Consider the following 13,526-nt stretch of genomic DNA (forward strand, 5'->3'; position numbering starts at 1 on the left):
AGTGTTCAGGGTAAGGCACAAGAAAGCTGAAGGCTGGAATTAACAATGCGGGAAGGAGCAGCAAACAGAAGCAATTCCAGGAGATGATTTCCCCAACAGACACAAGCTTGGCTCCCTATGCAAGTAAATATCATTTTAAAGCATTTTTCTGCCTATGAAGAAAAGAAAGGATTCATGCAAGACAGAACAAGAGAACTTATTGTATACATTTGTGAACCCCTACATGGGTGCTGGGAACTACCTATGGGTCATCTAAAATATAAGTAATTGGTCTTAGCCACGGTGCCATCTCTCTAGCCCCTAATTGAAAACTCTTCAGGCTGCAATGTTTTCTTCAATTCCACCCTATTGTATGTACACATTTCTCTCTCTAGCCACCCTCTGTTAAGGAAACTCTTCATACATTAATAAAATAAAGAAGATGAGAGAGTACCTGTGACTCACTGACACTAGCTCATGTGCAACTATTCAGATTGGAAGGGAAATTATAGTCTTAACACCGACTGTTCACTTCTTATTAATAGTCCCATTTAAGGTCAGCATATGGCATTTTAAAGGTAGCAGTATGCCCAACACCCTTTAATCTTGAATTGACTCTCAAATAGGCTATGAAGTTAAGATCGGACTGTTATCTTACCACCACCAATAAAAAGAAGAAAATAAAATTAAGAAAAACTAGTAGTTTATGTTCAGGCTACAAGGAGGATTTGAAGGATTTATCAACTTCATTGTCTCTGCAGGTTGCAGGAACTAACTAGAAAAACTGATATGGATATAAAGAAGGTAGAGGAATTGGGAGGGACAGAGCAGAAGACAGAGAATGAAGAAAGACAACCAAATTCCTAGGCCTCACTCTGGTCAGGACTTCAAAACAAAACCTCTCCAAATCTTGTGCAGCAAGGTCAGGGTTCACACATTTACCATCCTGTAAGTTGTAGCTTCGCTTTCTGCTGTTTCACAGATATGTTTTTGAGATGATATAACAACCCTCTCCCCTACTTCCTGTGCATGTTTTGTCTCTTAGTTGATCATACTTGTTTTTAGTAAAATGGAGAGATATTTTTCTGGAAACAAATTCAAGATGAAATATTTACCTGTTCCACATTATACTGCATGAAGAAATAGTTTTAAAAATAAAGCAAAGTCTTTAAAGAGACAATAAAAAGTTATATTAAAGAGTACAGATAGTCATATATTAAAGGAGTAAAGATAATAAAATAAATATTAAAGTATAATAGAGTAAAAAGTAAGCCATATAAAGATGGAATATATACAGAGAGCCTGGATTACATGTATTATTGTGGTTTTGTTTTAATTTTTTGACTGTTAATGAACTAACTTCAGAGAAACATTTGATTGTGGGACTGCTAAACTAAACCAACAAAGGTATTTTGACTTAAAAAGTTTGAACTAAGGATATGTTACTTTGGACAAGAGGTTCTGCTTTTGTTTCCACAAAGGACAGGACCCTGTGGATTCCTTGCAGGCTAATGTGGCTTCCCTGAAAGATCTTCATGAACGCTAAAAATATTTCACCTAACAAACAGCAGGAAGAAGTTTAGAAAAAAACTATGTCCAAATTCCCAAAATGATTGTTTATTAATGGTCACAATCAATTTCTAAGAGAAAGAAACAAAAAGAAAGAAAGGATATGATATACAGATAAATAATTTACATTAACATGAACTTTGGTTTATTGATACAAATTTAAGGTCAATAGATAGTCATTTATAATAGTCAAATTATAGTCATGTTAGTTAGGTTTTTTAGATATACAGAGATATATTTCAGTTAGATAGATAATCCTCAACACTTCAAAGACCTTAAGAACATGGCATTTAAAATATTTTAAGAACTTAGACTTTTCTCAACAGTAAGACATGTCTGCTTTTGACAATACATTAAAGAAGTTGATGGGCATTGAAGAAACTCATTATGGAATGTAACAAGGCTAGTCATTTGGGCAAGAAACTGCCCTTGCCTGGACTGCTTGATGGTATGCTGTATAAATTTGGACATGCAGGATCCATAGAAAAATTACTGCTAAATTTGCCTAAAGAAGGTAAGACAGTCCTTCAGTGTTCCTGCTTCATGAAAGAGTCTGCCAGACATTCTTCAGGACACAGAAGAACATGACTGACAAACTGTCAATACAGATAAAACAGTCTTTCAAATTTCCTGCTTCATGGAAAAGTCTGCCAGATATTGTGGGCCTGTAGGCTGAAGATGGATGCCCCAATGTTACTGAAGAACTTACATTGACTGTCCAGACAGTGAGATGTCTTTGTCAATTTGGAGAGTTTTGGAAGCTGTTACAATGTACATCCTGTTTACATAGGTAATATTATATTCTTCTGGAGTCTTTGATGAAGTTAAATACAAATAGTTATAAATTTTCTTAGTTATAATAAAAGATAAATTAGATATGAAACTTTAGTCTCACAAAGAAATATTGCAACTGCAATTCTTGCTTTATAACTATTTTGTTATATGTAATTTTACTTTGTTAAAGTTAAAACTTTATTATTTAGACAGAAAAGGGGAGATGATGTGAGATTCTCAGGACTCTGTATGCTGTGAATATGTTTTATTATCACTGGTTAATAAAAAAAAGCTGTGTTGGCCTATAGCAGAGCAGAATATAACAAGACAAAAAATCCAAGCAGAGATAGAGGAGGAAAGAAGGTGGAGTCAAGTAGACACCAAGTAACTGCTGATAGAGAAAGATGCTAGAACCTTACCAGTAGGCCACAGTTTGTGCTGATACATAGATTTCTAGAAATGGATTAATTTAAGGTGTAAGAGTTAGTTTATAAGAAGCCTGAGCTAATAGGCCAAGGAGTATGTAATTAATATTAAGCGCTAAAATGATTATTTCATAAGTAGCTGCAAGAGCTAGTAAACAGGACCCAGTGGGTGGAGAGAAATCAATTCAGTGGGACTAGTGGAATGGAGAATATTTGTAGCTGCATTTGGCACCCAATGTGAGAGGCCATTTGTAGACTGAGATTGCACTTTCATTTCCTGGCTGCTATCCAAATAGTCACACAGAAACTATATGAATTACAATACTGTTTGGCCAATGACTTAGGCATATTTATAGATTGTTCTTTTATCTTAAACATATTATGTGCATGTGTGTGTATTTATAGATTTACTAGAGAGACATGGCCATATCAGTTGTGGGAACCACCAAACAGTGCCCACCTAGCTGCTGTGTTTAGAGAGATATTAAGAGCTTCAGTAATGTTTGTTAGAACTAAAAAGTAGTGTGAAGTAAGGGGACCAGGAAATGAACCTGTAACCATGATGCCACAAAGGTGCCTATAATTTCTACTGTTGTTTTGAAACGTAAATTTTCCAGCAATCATGATGGGTTACCTTCCAAATTTTTTTTATTCCTTTTTAATTAATATTTCCACCTGCTCCCCGTTTCCCATTTCCCTCCCCTCCTCCCAAATATTGCCCCCTCCCCCCACTCCCCTCCCCCTATCCCCACTTCTCTTCTCCTCCCCCCACACCATTCCCCCTCCCTCTCGATACTGAAGAGCAGTCCTAATTCTCTGCCCTGCGGGAAGACGAAGGTCTTCTATCTACGTCCAGGAAGGTGAGCGTCTAAACAGGCTAAGCTCCCACAAAGCCAGTTCATGTATTAGGATCAAAACCTAGTGCCATTGTCCTTGGCTTCTCATCAGCCTTCATTGTCTGCCATGCTCAGAGAGTCCAGTTTCAACCCATGCTTATTCAGTCCCAGACGAGCTGGCCTTGGTGGGCTCCCAATAAATCAGTTCCACTGTCACAGTGGGTGGGTGCATCCCTCGTGGTCCTGATTTCCTTGCTCATGTTCTCCCTCCTTCTGCTCCTCATTTGGACCTTAAGAGCTCAGACCGTTAAGCTAAATAAGAAAGTGAACCCAAAGAAAATTGTATAGTCATCCGCCTGGAGAGGGGAAGTAGACAAGATTGCCAGGCAAAAACTGGGAACTTGCGGGTGAGGTGGCATGGGGCAAAGGGGAAATGGGATGAGAAACATGAGAAGGGGAGGATGGGAGGAGCTCGGGGGATTGGGATGGTTGGGATATAGGAAGGGTGGATACGGGAGCAGCGAAGTATATATCATAACTAAGGGAGCCATCTTAGGGTTGGCAAGAGACCTGACTCTAGAGGGGTTCGCAGGTGTCCAGGGAGATGTCCCCAGCTGGTACCTTGGGTAACTGAGGAGAAGGAACCTGAAATGACCCTATCCTATACTGATGAATATCTTACATATCACCTTAGAACCTTCATCTGGCGATGGATCGAGGTAGAGACAGAGACTCAATTTGGAGCAACGGTCTTACCTTCCAAATTTTCCAACAGCCATGAGTGCATCTTAGCATGCAGCTGGTCGAGAAGTCAGAGCACCTGAAAGAGCAGTTGTGGTAAGAGCTAGGAGAACTTAGGGCAAGCTCTGTCTATGCCAACAAGGTAAACCATCATATAATCATCCATGTGGCTAATCCCTGGTGGTTCACATACTTATGCCAACATGTAGAATGGCCCATGCATACAAGCAACTGTCCAGGGAAGGAAACAGAAAGAAGACACTCCTGGCTGAGTGAAGCTAACACAATAGAAAACCTCATCATTAGTTTACCCATCCATTTTATTGACATACTTCATTCTAAAATAGATATACACATTTCTTGTTGCTTTTTGCACAAAAGGAAGAATAAGCATTTTATGTCTTGTAAATGAGACAGTCTAAAATAAGCCCTTGCATAAGTGTAACAAGTCAAACTAGAAGGTGGCAACAGAACACATTTTCCATTTTATCATCATTCTTTGCACCTAAGGATGGACCCATATGCTCAAGCAAGTAATAGCAGTGACATGATCTTGCTCAGGCAAGATATATGGGCTGAATGGCTGTCTTTCATCTTACCAGAATACTGTTTTCATTTGGGTGTTGTATGTTCATGTGACTTAAAGTCTCCATGAAGTAAAGACAGGATTTCTGCTCAATCTTATTCACTGGTTTTCCTTTCTGTTTACTTAGAAAAAGAACCACAAGAAATCTTAAATAATTACTAAATTTTCTAAATTGTGTGTGTGTGTATGTGTGTGTGTGTGTGTGCAGATGACCACAAAGTCCAGAGTTAGTTGATCCTCTGGAGCTACAATTACAGGTGATTGTGTGATACCCTACACGGATGCTGGGAAGCAAACTTAAGTTCTCAGCAAGAGAACATTAAGTACTGAGCCATCTCTTCTGCCCCAGAGGAAGAACCTTGACAATGCCTTAAGAGAATTTTTCACAACCTATTTTTTTTTTACTTCCATGATTACTTCTCCCTCAAGGCTTCATGACTTTTTTTGTCTTTTTCTTGATGCACATTCAGTTCCTAGGGCTATCTGAATTTATCGAACAAATTGTGTGTGCTCCCATTTGGAATCCCACACTGAAAATGAATTAAGGTGGACAAACAATGTAGTTTGTTGTTCACCTGCAGAGCCTTTGCTTTCTGATTTAGATGGCAGTTCATCTTTCTGTTGCTGTAGGTTAAAAAGAGAATACACTGAACAATAAGAGTAAACCTTCATTAAATCTGATGTGAAGTTATCCTCCTTGCACAAGCTATGTGGGCACTGACAGTGTGTTCTGTCATATAAGTTATGCTAGTACTTTTATTCAATGTAGTTTTGGCCAAGGTTCTATCTATACTTAGTGATCAGAAAGAACTAAAAATGAACAGCTAATTGTAGGAGTCAAATGAACCCTATCTGCACAAAACAATATTGTCAACATGCTCTTAAGTAAAATCTGGAGGGAAATGATGTCTGTTTCTTGTGTTTTCTCTCCTACCCCATCCTTCCTCTTGTCTATAGACATGTAAAAACTCTTAACTGCTATATGGTAATTGGAGGTTAAAATGAACAGCCCGTGGCTTCCACAGCTTTTCCGTGACATATGCTTATGGCTCTGGAATATTCAGTTTCAAAGAGATTTTTATTCTAGCTTGTTTAAACAGTAACCAGAATTTTTTTTTTTTTTTTTTGGTTTTTTGAGACAGGGTTTCTCTGTAGCCTGTCCTGGAACTAGCTCTTGTAGACCAGGCTGGCCTCAAACTCACAGAGATTCGCCTGCCTCTGCCTCCCAAGTGCTGGGATTAAAGGCGTGCGCCAGAATTTTCCATATCAGTAAGCTTCTACTTCACCTCTATGTGCTAGCATCATTTTTACAAGAAGATACTCTGCATGCTACCAAAAGAGATATAAATACCAAGCCAACCACAAACCCTTTGATCTACAATGACAGCCTGCTGGCAAGAAATGCTAGGGCAATGGTGGCACAAAGCTTGTGGGAATAAGCAACAAATGTCTAATTTAACTTAAGGCCTGCTCCATGAGATGGAACCCATACCTGATACTGCTTGGGTGACCAAGAACCTCAGACTAGATAGCACAGAGACCTAGGATAAATTTAAATACTGTTCTCTCTCTCTCTCTCTCTCTCTCTCTCTCTCTCTCTCTGTGTGTGTGTGTGTGTGGGTGTGGGGGGGGTGTGGGTGTATGTATGTGTGTGAAAGAGAGAAGTATGTATAAAGTGACTCCTAATGACTGCTATACTCCTACATCAGTGCCTTGCTCAGACACCATCAAATAAGCTTCCTCCTAAGCAAATGGGAACAAATAGAGACCCACAGCCAGATGTTTGGCAGAGAGTGAGAGACCTTGGAACACTCAGCCCTACAAAGCATGTTCTCATCAAAATTCCTCCTCTGAAGAACCAGGGAATCCTGGGGAAGAAAAAGTAGAAAGAGTATAAGAGTCAGAGGGAATTATGAACACCAAGAAAATAAGACCCTCAAAAATCAACATAATACAACATACAGGAGCATACTTCCTTATGGTATTTTCACACAATCTTGGTTTTGGTTGACAATCCCTCCATCCATGCCTCTCCTCCCTCTCTCTGTTTCCCCATTTAAGTTCAAGTCCTTCTTGGTTTCCACACTCCTTCCATCTGATGTCACAAAAATCTTGTTAGCCTACCTACACGTTTCACCTCTCATGGATCTTTCTGTATCTTCTTGGCATCCACACATACTCACTTTAACAAAAATACACAGTTTTAAAACTTAGAAGCCAAGACCTGCATATTAGAGAGAATGCATAGCATGTGTCTTTCCGAGATCTGGCTATCTCAACTGACACTTTCCAGATCCATCCATGTTCCCACAAACTTCATAATTATATTTGTTCTTATAGATGAATAAAATTTTACTGTGAATATGCAGCACAGTTTCATTGTTCATTTGTGTACTGGTGAACACCTAGATTGTTTCTATTCCCTTACTACAGTGACCACAGTAACAATAAACATAGATGAGTGTCACAGTGGTACAATATGGAGTGCTTAAGGCACATGTTCAGAAGTGGTCCAGCTGTGCCATGTGGTACTTTCCTTTTTAGGTTTCTCAGAAGCTTGGACACTGATTTCCATAGCGGCTGTACTGGTTACACTTCCCTCAACAATAAATAGGGATTCCTCTCTTCCCACACCCACACAAGCACTCGCTCTCATTTGTGTTCTTGATAAAAACCATCTTCACTATGTCTCATCTGTATTATCACTCTGATCTTGTTTAGATTAAAGAGCATCCTTGAAATTAATGGAAATAGAGCAGGATAGTTTAATATTGAATGACATTTATTTTTAAAAAAACACAGGAAGAAGAATGGTTACTGGAATGTAACCAGCCTTCACCTGTCACTAACAGTACTATGCAAACGTGGAGAAGTAAAGTCACTCAAAAACTGAAGTGAGAAAATCAAGAAATCATGGACTACTTAGAGAAAGTATTCTATGATGAGAATAGACTCTTTGAAATGCTTGCTGAACAATTATGGCTCTATCTAACTGTTTTGATGTTACATTGAACTCCTGTTTGAAATTGTCACACATATTCATTAATACTTAAGAACATTGCACAGACCTTTAAAACATCTCTGAATTTACATCCCCAGAATCCATATTAAAAAGTCAGGTGTGTCAACATGTGCTTGTAGCCCAAGACTGATGGGAAGTGGCACAGACAGGAGGATCCTGGGGCTTACTGGCCAATCTAGGCAGCAAGGTATAGGATCCACTGAGAGAGGCTCTGCCTCAAAAAATAAGGTGAAGACTCACAGAGATTTGGGTGCCTCTTTCTCTTTCATCTCTCACCCATCTGTCTGTCCCCATCCATGTAAAACCAACAGTGGTTCCAGTTTGGGAACAATGGAAATGCATGTCATCATGACTACCAATTTATGACAAAATATATCATCTCAAATTATTAACTTCAAGGGAAAGTAAGCCAAGCTTTAGGACCATTTCATGAGGAAAAACTGGAACAGAAGAATTTCATTTTTATCCATAAGTGGATGGTGGAAACATAAACATTAAGCACATTTACTAGTCATGGTCTGAGATCACTGAAAATTCAACCATTCACTGCTATCATCATCACCACCATCATCATCACTACCAACATTTTCAGAGTCCCAGAAAGTATATCCAGTTCTAACATATATGAGCTCATTAAACTCCAAGATGAGCAACTGAATGTTGGTGTTAACTTATTTCACAAGAAAAAAAATGCAATAGCAATTTCTTGTCAGGAATGGCAGCCCACAAATAATGACATGGAAACTTATTTTTAATTTGAAAGCTTGATTGTAGCTTGGGCTTTTCCCCAATCAGCTCTTAAAACTTAAATTGACCTGCTTCTATTAATTTATGTTCTGCCACAAGGCTCAGTGGTGTGGGAGGTCCTTCTGTCTATATGTTGCTTTTATTGGTTAATGAATAAAGAAACTGCCTTGGCCTGTTAATAGGGCAGAACTTAAGTAAGCAGGGAAAACAAGACTGAATGCTGGAAAAAGGAAGGCAGAGAGAGAGAGATATGCATGGAGCCACCGCCAGAGATAGATTTTAGCAGAAATAGAAATAGAAATTTAGCTGGTAAGCCACTGCCACATGGCAGTAGAGATTAATGGAGATGGGTTAAATTAAGATGTAAGAGTTAGCCAATAAGAAGCTAGAGCTAATGGGACAAGCAGTGTTTTAAATAATATAGTTTCTGTGTGATTATTTCAGGGCTGAGCAGACAGGAACCAACAAATGGCCCCCTGCAACAAATTGGCGCCCAATATGGCAGCTCAGTTACCTCTACTCTGTACCATATGTCCAACTTCTTCAGTCTCCTGGCACCTGCCTCTCTCCTTCCCAAAGTCCTCTCTCTCTGCAGAAGTCCCACCTATTCTCTCCTGCCTACCTATAGTCCATTCAGCTCTTTATTAAACCAATCATAGTGATCTATCTTTACACAGCATAAACAAAAGTTCTCCAACAAGGAAGAGAGTTTTCTAAGAACATATGACTTGTAATGGGACACAGAGTCCAAAACTAGAATAAATCAAATGGAAAAGAATTAGGTTTGAAGATTTACTAAACATTTTGTGAACATACATGATCCTACGATTGCTTGGATTTAAACTATAGTTGGAATTAGTCAAAACCAAAGACACAGATCAAGTTTGAACTAAATCTGAAAGTCCATATAAGCACGTGACACTAAGGTGTTTAGGAAGACAAAAATCAAAATGAGTCCCAAAGAAGGGCAGTTACCTTCACTGGCCATGTGCTTCAGTACACAGGAAACATCAAGGTGATGCCTTGCTGGACAACGGTCTCTGACAACTACCTCAATTACGTGAAGTGAAAATGGCAGGATTCATTGAATGAAATTAATTATCATGTAACACAAAGCAAACAGTACATAATAAAGATTATACAGTGCAGTATTAGCATAAAGATAGCAAAGTTATGAAGGAAGTCTCTCTAAAAATCCTTACTGGATCCTTGCTCAAAAGAAGAAAGTAAAAACTATCTTCTTGGCTGCTTTTTGTCAAACCCTGCAAGCCTTGCAAGTACACAACAAATTCAATAATTCATATAACGTGAGAAGGAATTGGTTGTGCTGGTGAGATATTGACTATTTAACCCTGGCAGCAAAGACTTAATGTCCTTATTCCAAAAATACAATGAGGATATTGCAGAAAGGAACAATTTTTCTAAGCAGGCATTTTAAAAGCTATAGACTTCATCAGTGAAACATATTCATGATTCTGCTGATTTTCTTCTTTTTTCCTTGAAATTCCTTCACTAACCAAACCTCTCACTGTAGCGATAGGTGAGACTACAAGTTGGATTTTTCTATTTTTTCCGTATTTTTCCAGTCAATATGTTTCTGCGTTTCACCCTAGACAGTCCCCTCCTGAGCCTCTCAAAGCCCTAATTGTTCCTTTCAGGGCTGCAGCTAACCAACAACTTTAAAATCCTACAGCTCTACATTTTTTTCTTTCATAGATTTTTCTCAGTGCCAATTTTTCTTGGCAGTCAATAAACTATAGTGCCATCTAAATTGAGTATCAAAAAATATTTTTCTATGGCATTTTTCTACTGTATAAGTTTTTCTGGACAGAAATAGCTTTCAGTAAGTTTGTAGTAAAATCTTAGGGCAAAGTCTATACATACTTTTCTATGACTGCACTTCTTCCTCCACACCAATGGCCCTAGACTCTGTGACCTCTACAACCACAGCTATGGGGTTCCTCATTTATAACTTCATGTATTCATTAACAGTCATTCAGTAGCAAAAGATCGATGTTCAGCTCAAGCTACTGCACTAAAAGAAAGTATGTTAATCTCTCAGTTGAGACATTGGGGACCTAGACTCAGGGAAGCCTGACTATGGGATTCAATCATGCACCAGGAGAACTCCATCTAGCTCCACTTCTCTTACTCCTCTCACCACCCTCCATAGCAAATACTTTCTTTTCTGTCTTATTTTTAAAACCATGTAACCTTGGTTGTCCTGGAACTCACTGTTTAGACCAGCCTCGCCTCAAACTCACAGATATCTTCCTGCCTCTTCATGTCCAAGTGCTGAAAGCAAAATCAGCTATTTTTCAAGACTACAGACATATTTCATTTATACAGATAATGAGAATGGCCATACAAACTGATTAAAATAGCTATGAAATATCCCATACTGTCTGTTTGAGGGCTATATCATAGCTATTTTTGATCTGCTTGTATGAATGCTGACCCAGAGGCATGAGATATTATAACTAGCTAATCTTGGGGTCTATTCATGAAGAACTCATAAAATTATCAGAATCCCACTATATTTATGAAACTGAGTTTGTTAGATTCTCCAGATAAAAATTATTGTACATGGATTATCAATGTTTCTTACAACAGTCCACTGTAAGTTGCTAAGGATGTGCGTACATTTCTTCCCACTAATGCAGACTACTCTGTTATGCTATCATTCACAAGAAAAAACTGAAAATATTAAGTAAAAAGTGATGTCATGGTTTACTCATAATGCTTTCTCCAAAATGGTTCATATGTTGAAGGATTGGACCCTGATTCAAGTTCTGTTCGGGGGTTGATTGTTAATGAAGGCTTTGACTTTATCACCTATTGATGAAGTACTAACTTGGTGCCATTATTGCACAGAGATGGACACAGTGAACCTTAATTGGAGAAAATAGGTCAATAAGGGCCTGCCTTTAAATGGAAATTTGGCCTTTGCCCTGACATGCAATGTAACCATCTGTGCTTCATGGCTGATATTGCCAAGTATTGTTTCCCCACTACAGTCTCCAAACACCAAAGTGGTACAGTTAATCACACGCCCACAGCTGTGGGGCCAGCTAACCATGACTGAAATCCTGATCCAGATTAAATTTCTACTTCTTTTAGTTGCTTTTCCTGGGTATTGCTTCTCAGTAACAGAAAAAGAAAATGAACAACATAGGTAACAACACATAGCCTCAACCACTTCCAACTAAACTTCCATCATTGCTAAACTATCTGCTATCCCCTCTCCAATTTTTTGATGTGGGATAAGTTGAAACAGAGTTGAATGGATGATTTCAAAACTAAGCATTACTATGAATTAATGACTAAAAGGTAGTTTTTGTTTTGACTCAAAATAAATCGCTACTACTTCTTCCATGAATTAAGCATCATAATTACCAACAGAAACAAGAACAAACAACAAAAACAACAGGTATTTCTTGAAAGTACCTTATGCTACTACAATCTTAAGAACAACATAAAACAAGTATTACAAATGTCACAGAGGAAGAACAAAAGAAAAGGATGAGTCAGAGAAACACACAGGTTTACAGTGGATCTCATCTTAGAGAAGAATGGGACTTGGAAATATAGTAAAATGGGTAGAGCACCTTCCTAGCATACACAGGAATTCAATTCCAGTATCAGATGAAGAGATGAATAGATGTATGTATGAATGAATGGATAGATAGATAGATGACAGACAGATAGATTAGATAAAGAGAGAGAGAGATGGATAGATATGATCAAGAATATGATTGAGAAAACCTGGAGAATGGGAGAATGGCTGTTGTCATGACAGTTTTATCACATGGAAATACAGAAGAGAATAGTCACTTGAATAATCTTGAGTTGTCAGGAATAGGTGTTTTGTTTTGAGGATATTAACCCATGAAGAAATGATATTCAGAGAGAAAAATTAAAGGGAAACTGTAAAAGAGCCTGGAACCATCCAAACAAAATTAGTTGTTCTAAGGTAATAAATCTTCTAACTAAATCTGTGACCAGATTCAGGGAATTAGGAATGCCTTCTATCAGTGCAGGGCCTATAAAGCAATAGAGAATTACCTTTGATATTAAATTTTCATTGACTCCTGTTCTCTCAACTTAAATTATAAGACTTTAATTACTATATCCCATCAATCCCCTTGATTTTTGACAACATATATTCACAACTAAAGCCATAAATCTTAAAGGATCCAGACTTCAGCAAGAAGTCCTTAGTGTCTTGGCATTTTCTCTCCTAACTTTCTACAAAAGCTCCCCCGTCTGTCCTTCATTCCAAATTAGATTCTCACAGATGTGGCTTTCCCATGGGAGGATGAACGCACCTACATGAACGGTCTAACAACGGGTCTGAAGAAGAGCCCCTTCCATCCATCTGCCTCTGTATTTTAGATCCTGTCATAGTTACTATTTTCCTCCATCTCCTTTGACGAGTTACAAAGTGAAAGAGAAGACATGAATTCTGCAAATCCTCTTAGCCTTGCAGTAATCTGACCTACAAACGTCAGAAAATACTGGCCTCAGGGAGAAAAGGGGTATAGAGTTAAGTGGTTTTATCATGGTTATTTTAAATTATTCAACTGTACAAAGAAAAACTTAAAAGATTTTTCTGAGGCTAACATTTAGATTTGGAGGATTCATATTTCAGAGCCCTGATCCAAATATCTAAATTTGAAAGTATGACCGGCAATTAATCAGATATTTTAATATTTTGCTATTTTGTGAGAATCTTCAAATGCAGGGACAGAAGAATCCTTGAAATCCATAGCAGTTTAGGTAATCCTGAACTAAACACATTAAAATCAATGTTTCCTCACAAAGTCCACCATGAGTTGCCAAGAATT

Source organism: Chionomys nivalis, chromosome 4 (genome assembly GCF_950005125.1).
Source record: "Chionomys nivalis chromosome 4, mChiNiv1.1, whole genome shotgun sequence".
Classification (NCBI taxonomy): domain Eukaryota; kingdom Metazoa; phylum Chordata; class Mammalia; order Rodentia; family Cricetidae; genus Chionomys; species Chionomys nivalis.